Source organism: Panulirus ornatus, chromosome 1 (genome assembly GCF_036320965.1).
Source record: "Panulirus ornatus isolate Po-2019 chromosome 1, ASM3632096v1, whole genome shotgun sequence".
In the NCBI taxonomy this organism is placed as follows: Eukaryota; Metazoa; Arthropoda; class Malacostraca; order Decapoda; family Palinuridae; genus Panulirus; species Panulirus ornatus.
The window spans coordinates 52,357,746-52,368,937 of NC_092224.1; positions in this window are offsets into that span (position 1 = coordinate 52,357,746).

The window sequence follows — 11,192 nt, forward strand, 5'->3', positions numbered from 1 at the left end:
CTCTTCCCCAATCTGATGCTCTGTACATGCCTTCACCCTCTCAATCAATACCCTCCCATATAATTTCCCAGGAATACTCAACAAACTTATACCTCTGTAATTTGAGCACTCACCTTTATCCCCTTTGCCTTTGTACAATGGCACTATACAAGCATTCTGCCAATCCTCAGGCACCTCACCATGAGTCATACATACATTAAATAACCTTACCAACCAATCAACAACACAGTCACCCCGTTTTAATGAAGTCCGCTGCAATACCATCCAAACACACTGCCTTTCCGGCTTTTATCTTCTGCAAAGCTTTTACCACCTCTTCTCTGTTTACCAAATCCTTCTCCCTAACCCTCTCACTTTCCACACCACCTCGGCCAAAACAACCTATATCTGCCATTCTATCATCAAACACATTCAACAAGCCTTCAAAATACTCACTCCATCTCCTTCTCACATCACCACTACTTCTTATCACCTCCCCATTAGCCCCCTTCACTGAAGTTCCCATTTGTTCCCTTGTCTTACGCACTTTATCAACCTCCTTCCAAAACCTCTTTTTATTCTCCCTAAAATTTAATGATACTCTCTTACCCAAACTCTCATTTGGCCTCTTTTTCACCTCTTGCACCTTTCTCTTGACCTCCTGCCTCTTTCATTTATACATCTCTATGTCATTTGCATTATTTCCCTGCAAATATCGTCCAAATGGCTCTCTCTTCTCTTTCACTAATAATCTTACTTTTTCATCCCACCACACACTACCCTTTCTAATCTGCCCACCTACCACACTTCTCATGCCACAAGCATCTTTTGCGCACGCCATCACTACTTCCCTAAGTACATCCCATTCCTCCCCCACTCCCCTTACGTCCTTTGTTCTCACATTTTTCCAATCTGTATTCAGTCTCTCCTGGTAGTTCCTCAGACTAGTCTCCTTCCCAAGCTCACTTACTCTCATCACTCTCTTTACCCCAACATTCTCTCTTCTTTTCTGAAAACCTCTACAAATTGTTTCCTTCGCCTCCACAAGATAATGATCAGACATCCCTCCAGTTGCACCTCTCAGCATATTAACATCCAAAAGTCTCTCTTTCACACACCTATTAATTAGCACGTAATCCAATAAGGGTCTCTGGCCATCTCTCCTACTTACATACATATGTATATTTCTCTTTTTAAACCAGGTATTCCTGATCACCAGTACTTTTTCAGCACACAAACCTACAAGCTCTTCACCATTTCCATTTACAACACTGAACACCCCATGTACACCAATTATTCCCTCAACTGCCACATTACTCACCTTTGCATTCAAATAACCCATCACTATAACCCGTTCTCGTGCATCAAAACTACTAACACACTTACTCAGCTGCTCCCAAAACACTTGCGTTTCATGATCTTTCTTCTCATGCCCAGGGGCATATGCACCAATAATCACCCATCTCTCTCCATCCACTTTCAGTTTAATCCATATCAGTCTAAAGTTTACTTTCTTACACTCTATCACATACTCCCACCACTCCTGTTTCAGGAGTAGTGCTACTCCTTCCCTTGCTCTTGTCCTCTCACCAACCCCTGACTTTACTCCCAAGACATTCCCAAACCATTCTTCCCCTTTACCCTTGAGCTTCGTTTCACTCAGAGCCAGAACATCCAGGTTCCTTTCCTCAAACATACTACCTATCTCTCCTTTTTTCTCATCTTGGTTACATCCACACACATTTAGACACCCCAGTCTGAGCCTTCGAGGAGGATCAGCACTCCCCGCATGACTCCTTCTTCTGTTTCCCCTTTTAGAAAGTTAAAATACAATGAGGGGAGGGTTTCTAGCCCCCCGCTCCCATCCCCTTTAGTCACCTTCTACGACTTGTGAGGAATGCATGGGAAGTATATACATATGTATACAGCACTACCTTGTGCGCATGCAGGGAGAGGGGGTTGTCATTTCATGTGTGGCCGGGTGGAGACGGGAATGAATAAATGCTGCAAGTATGAATTATGTATGTGTATATATGTATATGTCTGTGTATGTATATATATGTATACATTGAAATGTATAGGTATGTATATGTGCGTGTTTGGATGTATATGTATATACATGTGTAAGTGTGAGGGTTAGGCCATTCTCTCATCTGTTTCCTTGCGCTACCTCGCTAATGCGGGAGACAGCGACAAAGTATGATAAATAAAAATAAATTCTTTTTTCTTTCATACTATTTGCAATTCCTGCAATATCGAGGTAGCATTAAGAACAGAGGACTGGGCCTTTGAGGGAATATCCTAACCTGGCCCCTTTCTCTGTTCCTTCTTTTGGAAACATGTTTACCAAATGGCGTCCTAGCTTCGTATCTTCGATGTATATCAACTGACTGTTATATTTCTCTCTTGTGTCTCCCCTGATGATGTGATTATTACACGAAAGTGCACTTGGAAACTTTTCGTGTTTCATTTTCCCCGTGGACTCATAGGAATATCATGATCACGCGCAAAATTGTGATCCTTTCTAATATATATATATATATATATATATATCATTGGGATAAGGGAGAAAGAATACTTCCCATGCATTCCTCACGTGTTGTAGAAGGCGACTAAAGGGGACGGGAGCAAGGGTCTACAAACCCTTTCCTCCTTGTATTTTAACTTTCTAAAAGGGGAAACAGAAGGAGTCAAGCGGGGAGTGCTCATCCTCCTCGAAGGCTAAGATTGGGGTGTCTAAATGTGTGTGGATGTAACCGTGATGAGAAAAAAGGAGAGATAGGTAGTATGTTCGAGGAAAGGAACCTGGATGTTTTGGCTCTGAGTGAAACGAAGCTCAAGGGTAAAGGGGAAGAATGGTTTGGGAATGTCTTGGGAGTAAAGTCAGGGGTGGGTGAGAGGACAAGAGCAAGGGAAGGAGTAGCACTACTCCTGAAGCAGGAGTGGTGGGAGTATGTGATAGAGTGTAAGAAAGTAAACTGTAAATTGATATGGGTAATACTGAAAGTGGGTAGAGAGAGATGGGTGATTATTGGTGCATATGCACCTGGGCATGAGAAGAAAGATCATGAGAGGCAAGTGTTTTGGGAGCAGCTGTGTGGGTGTGTTAGTAGTTTTGTTGCACGAGAGCGGGTTATAGTGATAGGTGATTTGAATGCAAAGGTGAGTAATGTGGCAGTTGAGGGAATAATTGGTGTACATGGGATGTTCAGTGTTGTAAATGGAAATGGTGATGAGCCTGTAGATTTGTGTGCTGAAAAAGAACTGGTGATTGGGAATACCTGGTTTAAAAAGAGAGATACATAAGTATACATATGTAAGTAGGAGAGATGGCTAGAGAGTGTTATTGGATTATGTGTTAATTGATAGGCATGTGAAAGAGAGCCTTTTGGATGTTAATGTGCTGAGAGGTGCAACTGGAGGGATGTCTGATCATTATCTTGTGGAAGTGAAGGTGAAGATTTGTAGAGGTTTTCAGAAAAGAATAGAGAATGTTGGGGTGAAGAGAATGGCGAGAGTAAGTGAGCTTGCGAAGGAGACTTGTGTGAGAAAGTACCAGGAGAGACTGAGTGCAGGATGGAAAAAGGTGAGAGCAAAGAATGCAACGGGAGTGGAGGAGGAATGGGATATATCTAGGGAAGCAGTGAAGGCTTGCGCAAAAGATGCTTGTGGCATGAGAAGCATGGTAGGTGGGTAGATTAGAAAGGGTACTGAGTAGTGGGATGAAAAAGCAAGATTATTAGTGAAAGAGAAGAGAGAGGCATTTGGACGATTTTTGCAAGACAATAGTTAAAATGACTGGGAGATGTATAAAAGAAAGAGACAGGAGGTCAAGAGAAAGGTACAAGAGGTGAAAAAGGGGGCAAATGAGAGTTTGGGTGAGAGAGTATCATTAAATCTTAGGGAGAATAAAAAGATGTTTTGGAAGGAGGTAAATAAAGTGCGTATGACAAGAGAATGAATGGGAACATTGGTGAAGGGGGCTAATGGGTAGGTGATAACAAGTATTGGTGATGTGAGAAGGAGATGCAGTGAGTATTTTGAAGGTTAGTTGAATGTGTTTGATGATTGAGTGGCAGATATAGGGTGTTTTGGTCGAGGTGGTGTGGGAAAGGAGAGGGTTAGGGAGAATGATTTGGTAAACAGAGAAGAGGTAGTAAAAGCTTTGCAGAGGATGAAAGCCAGCAAGGCAGTAGGTTTGGATGGTACTGCAATGGAATTTATTAAAAAAGAGGGTGACTGTGTTGTTGACTGGTAAGGATAATTAATGTATGTATGACTCAAATGAGGTGCCTGAGGATTGGCAGAATGCATGCATAGTGGCATTGTACAATGGCAAAGGGGATAAAGGTGAGTGCTCAAATTACAGAGGTATAAGTTTGTTGAGTATTCCTGGGAAATTATATAGGAGGGTATTGACTGAGAGGTTGAAGGTATGTACAGAGCATCAGATTGGGGAAGAGCAGTGTGGTTTCAGAAGTGGTAGAGGATTTGTGGATCAGGAGTTTGTTTTGAAGAATGTATGTGAGAAATACTTAGAAAAGCAAATGGATTTGTCTGTAGCATTTATGGATCTGGAGGAGGCATATGATAGAGTTGATAGAGATGCTCTATGGAAGGTATTAAAAATATATGGTGTGGGACGTAAGCTGTCAGAAGCAGTGAAAAGTTTTTGTCGAGGATGTAAGGCATGTGTATGAGTAGGAAGAGAGGAAAGTGATTGGTTCTCGGTGAATGTCAGTTTTGCATCAGGGGTGCATGATGTCTCCATGGTTGTTTAATTTGTTTATGGATGGCGTTGTTAGGGATGTGAATGCAAGAGTTTTGGAAAGAGGGGCAAGTATGCAGTCTGTTGTGGATGAGAGAGCTTGGGTAGTGAGTCAGTTGTTGTTCGCTGATGATACAGCGCTGGTGGCTGATTCGGGTGAGAAACTGCAGAAGATGGTGACTGAGTTTGGTAAAGTGTGTGCAAGAGGAAAGCTGAGAGAAATGTGAATAAGAGCAAGGTTATTAAGTACAGTTGGGTTGAAGGACAAGTCAATTGGGAGGTAAGTTTGAATGGAGAAAAACTGGAGGAAGTGAAGTGTTTTAGATATCTGGGAGTGGATTTCGCATTGGATGGAACCATGGAAGTGGAAGTGAGTCACAGGGTGGGGGACGGGGCGAAAGTTCTGGAAGCATTGGAAAATGTGTGGAAGGCGAGAACATTGTCTTGGAAAGCAAAAATGGATATGTTTGAAGGAATAGTGGTTCCAACAATGTTATATGGTTGCAAGGCATGGGTTATAGATAGAGTTGTGCGGAGGAGTATGGATGTGCTGGAAATAAGGTGTCTGAGGACGATACGTGGTTTGGTCGTGTAAGTAATGAAAGGGTAAGAGATGTGTGGTAATAAAAAGAGTGTGGTTGAGAGAGCAGAAGAGGGTGTTTTGAAATGGTTGGTCAAATGCAGAGAATGAGTGAAGAAAGATTGACAAAGAGGATATATGTGTCAGAGGTGGAGGGAATGAGAAGTGACAGACCAAATTGGAGGTGGAAAGATGGAGTGAAAAAGATTTTGAGCGATCGGGGCAGGAACATGCAGGAGTGTGAAAGGCGTGTAAGGAATAGAGTGAATTAGAATGATGTGGTATACCGGGGTTGACATGCTGTGAATGGATTGAACCAGGGCATGTGAAGCATCTGGGGTAAACAATGGAAAGTTTTGTGAGCCTGGACGTGGAAAGGGAGCTGTGGTTTCAGTGCATTATACATCACAGCTAGAGACTGAGTGTGAATGAATGTGGCCTTTGTTGTCTTTTCCTAACATTACCTCGTGTGCTTGCGGGGGGAGGGGGTTGTCATTTCATGTGTGGCGGGGTAGCGATGAGAATGAATAAAGGCAGCAAGTATGAATTATGTTCATGTGTATATATGTATTTGTCTATGTATGTATATTTTGAAATGTATAGGTATGTATATGTGCGTGTGTGGACGTGTATGTATATACAGTACATGTGTATGTGGGTGGGTTGGGCCATTCTTTAATCTGTTTCCTTGCGCTACCTCACTAATGCGAGAGACAGCGACAAAGTATAATATATAAATAAATAAATAAATAAATTAAATTATACATTTCCTTTTTCCATAGCCAGAGTTTGAACCATTATGTGACATTTATTTTTTCATTCATTTCAAGCTAGAAGTTTCAGTTTTTCTAAAATGTTTCTTACATTTTTCATATGTATATATATGTATGTGTGTGTGTGTGTATATGTGCGTATGTATGTGTATGTGTGTGTAGGTGTATATGTATATATATGTGTATATTATCCCTGGGGATAGGGGTGAAAGAATACTTCCCACGTATTCCTCGCGTGTCGTAGAAAGCGACTAGAGGGGACGGGAGCGGGGGGCCAGAAATCCTCCCCTCCTTGTATTAACTTTCTAAAATGGGAAACAGAAGAAGGAGTAACGCGGGGAGTGCTCATCCTCCTCGAAGGCTCAGAGTGGGGTGCCTAAATGTGTGTGGATGTAACCAAGATGAGAAAAAAGGAGAGATAGGTAGTATGTTTGAGGAAAGGAACCTGGATGTTTTGGCTCTGAGTGAAACGAAGCTCAAGGGTAAAGGGGAAGAGTGGTTTGGGAATGTCTGGGGAGTAAAGTCAGGGGTTAGTGAGAGGACAAGAGCAAGGGAAGGAGTAGCAATACTCCTGAAACAGGAGTTGTGGGAGTATGTGATAGAATGTAAGAAAGTAAATTCTCGATTAATATGGGTAAAACTGAAAGTTGATGGAGAGAGGTGGGTGATTATTGCTGCATATGCACCTGGGCATGAGAAGAAAGATCATGAGAGGCAAGTGTTTTGGGAGCAGCTGAATGAGTGTGTTAGTGGTTTTGATGCACAAGACCGGGTTATAGTGATGGGTGATTTGAATGCAAAGGTGAGTAATGTGGCAGTTGAGGGAATAATTGGTATACATGGGGTGTTCAGTGTTGTAAATGGAAATGGCGAAGAGCTTGTAGATTTATGTGCTGAAAAAGGACTGATGATTGGGAATACCTGGTTTAAAAAGCGAGATATACATAAGTATACTTATGTAAGTAGGAGAGATGGCCAGAGAGCGTTATTGGATTATGTGTTAATTGACAGGCGTGCGAAAGAGAGACTTTTGGATGTTAATGTGCTGAGAGGTGCAACTGGAGGGATGTCTGATCATAATCTTGTGGAGGCTAAGGTGAAGATTTGTATGGGTTTTCAGAAAAGAAGAGTGAATGTTGGGGTGAAGAGGGTGGTGAGAGTAAGTGAGCTTGGGAAGGAGACCTGTGTGAGGAACTACCAGGAGAGACTGAGTACAGAATGGAAAAAGGTGAGAACAATGGAAGTAAGGGGAGTGGGGGAGGAATGGGATGTATTTAGGGAATCAGTGATGGATTGCGCAAAAGATGCTTGTGGCATGAGAAGAGTGGGAGGTGGGTTGATTAGAAAGTGTAGTGAGTGGTGGGATGAAGAAGTAAGAGTATTAGTGAAAGAGAAGAGAGAGGCTTTTGGACGATTTTTGCAGGGAAAAAATGCAATTGAGTGGGAGATGTATAAAAGAAAGAGACAGGAGGTCAAGAGAAAGGTGCAAGAGGTGAAAAAAAGGGCAAATGAGAGTTGGGGTGAGAGAGTATCATTAAATTTTAGGGAGAATAAAAAGATGTTCTGGAAGGAGGTAAATAAAGTGCGTAAGACAAGGGAGCAAATGGGAACTTCCGTGAAGGGCGCAAATGGGGAGGTGATAACAAGTAGTGGTGATGTGAGAAGGAGATGGAGTGAGTATTTTGAAGGTTTGTTGAATGTGTTTGATGATAGAGTGGCAGATATAGGGTGTTTTGGTCGAGGTGGTGTGCAAAGTGAGAGGGTTAGGGAAAATGATTTGGTAAACAGAGAAGAGGTAGTGAAAGCTTTGCGGAAGATGAAAGCCGGCAAGGCAGCAGGTTTGGATGGTATTGCAGTGGAATTCATTAAAAAAGGGGGTGACTGTATTGTTGACTGGTTGGTAAGGTTATTTAATGTATGTATGACTCATGGTGAGGTGCCTGAGGATTGGCGGAATGCGTGCATAGTGCCATTGTACAAAGGCAAAGGGGATAAGAGTGAGTGCTCAAATTACAGAGGTATAAGTTTGTTGAGTATTCCTGGTAAATTATATGGGAGGGTATTGATTGAGAGGGTGAAGGCATGTACAGAGCATCAGATTGGGGAAGAGCAGTGTGGTTTCAGAAGTGGTAGAGGATGTGTGGATCAGGTGTTTGCTTTGAAGAATGTATGTGAGAAATACTTAGAAAAGCAAATGGATTTGTATGTAGCATTTATGGATCTGGAGAAGGCATATGATAGAGTTGATAGAGATGCTCTGTGGAAGGTATTAAGAGTATATGGTGTGGGAGGAAAGTTGTTAGAAGCAGTGAAAAGTTTTTATCGAGGATGTAAGGCATGTGTACGTGTAGGAAGAGAGGAAAGTGATTGGTTCTCAGTGAATGTAGGTTTGCGGCAGGGGTGTGTGATGTCTCCATGGTTGTTTAATTTCTTTATGGATGGGGTTGTTAGGGAGGTAAATGCAAGAGTTTTGGAAAGAGGGGCAAGTATGAAGTCTGTTGGGGATGAGAGAGCTTGGGAAGTGAGTCAGTTGTTGTTCGCTGATGATACAGCGCTGGTAGCTGATTCATGTGTGAAACTGCAGAAGCTGGTGACTGAGTTTGGTAAAGTGTGTGGAAGAAGAAAGTTAAGAGTAAATGTGAATAAGAGCAAGGTTATTAGGTACAGTAGGGTTGAGGGTCAAGTCAATTGGGAGGTGAGTTTGAATGGAGAAAAACTGGAGGAAGTGAAGTGTTTCAGATATCTGGGAGTGGATCTGGCAGCGGATGGAACCATGGAAGCGGAAGTGGATCATAGGGTGGGGGAGGGGGCGAAAATTCTGGGGGCCTTGAAGAATGTGTGGAAGTCGAGAACATTATCTCGGAAAGCAAAAATGGGTATGTTTGAAGGAATAGTGGTTCCAACAATGTTGTATGGTTGCGAGGCGTGGGCTATGGATAGAGTTATGCGCAGGAGGATGGATGTGCTGGAAATGAGATGTTTGAGGACAATGTGTGGTGTGAGGTGGTTTGATCGAGTGAGTAACGTAAGGGTAAGAGAGATGTGTGGAAATAAAAAGAGCGTGGTTGAGAGAGCAGAAGAGGGTGTTTTGAAGTGGTTTGGGCACATGGAGAGAATGAGTGAGGAAAGATTGACCAAGAGGATATATGTGTCGGAGGTGGAGGGAACGAGGAGAAGAGGGAGACCAAATTGGAGGTGGAAAGATGGAGTGAAAAAGATTTTGTGTGAACGGGGCCTGAACATGCAGGAGGGTGAAAGGAGGGCAAGGAATAGAGTGAATTGGAGCGATGTGGTATACCGGGGTTGACGTGATGTTCAGTGGATTGAATCAAGGCATGTGAAGCGTCTGGGGTAAACCATGGAAAGCTGTGTAGGTATGTATATTTGCGTGTGTGGACACATGTATATACATGTGTATGGGGGGGGGGGTTGGGCCATTTCTTTCGTCTGTTTCCTTGCGCTACCTCGCAAATGCGGGAGACAGTGACAAAGTATAATAATAAATAAATAAATAGGCAAAGGGGACAAAGGTGAGTGCTCAGATTACAGAGGTATAAGTTTGTTGAGTATTCCTGGGAAATTATATGGGAGGGTATTGATTGAGAGGGTGAAGGCATGTACAGAGCATCAGATTGGGGAAGAGCAGTGTGGTTTCAGAAGTGGTAGAGGATGTGTGGATCAGGTGTTTGCTTTGAGGAATGTATATGAGAAATACTTAGAAAAGCAAATAGATTTGTATGTAGCATTTATGGATCTGGAGAAGGTATATGATAGAGTTGATAGAGATGCTCTGTGGAAGGTATTAAGAATATATGGTGTGGGAGGAAAGTTGTTAGAAGCAGTGAAAAGTTTTTATCGAGGATGTAAGGCATGTGTACGTGTAGGAAGAGAAGAAAGTGATTGGTTCTCAGTGAATGTAGGTTTGCGGCAGGGGTGTGTGATGTCTCCATGGTTATTTAATTTGTTTATGGATGGGGTTGTTAGGGAGGTGAATGCAAGTGTTTTGGAAAGAGGGGCAAGTATGCAGTCTGTTGTGGATGAGAGAGCTTGGGAAGTGAGTCAGTTGTTGTTTGCTGTTGATACAGCGCTGGTGGCTGATTCATGTGAGAAACTGCAGAAGCTGGTGACTGAGTTTGGTAAAGTGTGTGAAAGAAGAAAGTTGAGAGTAAATGTGAATAAGAGCAAGGTTATTAGGTGTGTGTATATATATATATATATATATATATATATATATATATATATATATATATATATATATATATATATATATATATATGTATACGTTGAGATGTATAGGTATGTATATTTGCATGTGTGGACGTGTATGTATATACAAGTGTATGTGGGTGAGTTGGGCCATTATTTCGTCTGTTTCCTTGCGCTACCTTGCTAACGTGGGAGACAGCGACAAAGCAAAATAAATAAATGAATAAAAATAAATAGTAGCTATAACAATATCATATGGTTGCGAGGTATGAGCTATAGATAGGATTGTACGGAAGAGGATGGAAGTTTTGGATATTAAATGTCTGAGGACAATATGTGGTGTGAGGTGGCTTTGAGCATGTAAGTAATGAAAAGGGAAGAAACATGTGTGGAAATAAATAAAAAGAGTGTGGTTGATAGAGCAAAAGAGGGTGTGTTGAAATGGTTTGGACTTATGAAGAGAATGAGTGAGGAAAGATCGACAAAGAGGATGGATATATGTGCCAGAGGTGAAGGGAAGAAGAAGCGGGAGACCAAATTGAAGGTGGAAGGATGGAGTGAAAAAGATTTTGAGCAATCGAGGCCTGAACATACAGGAGGGTGAGAGGCAAGCTAGGAATAGAGTGAATTGGAACAATGTGGTATACCAGGGTCAACATGCTGTCAATGGACTGAATCAGAACATTAGAAGCATCTGAGGTAAACCATGGAAAGGTCTGTGGGGCCTACATGTGTATAGGGAGCTGTGGTTTCGGTGCATTACACATGAGAGCTAGAGATTAAGTGTGAACAAATGTGGCCTTTTTTATCTGTTTTCCCCGTGCTACCTTGCTGAATAGGGGATAGGGATGCTATTTCCTGTGTGGCAGGGTAGAGACAGGAATGG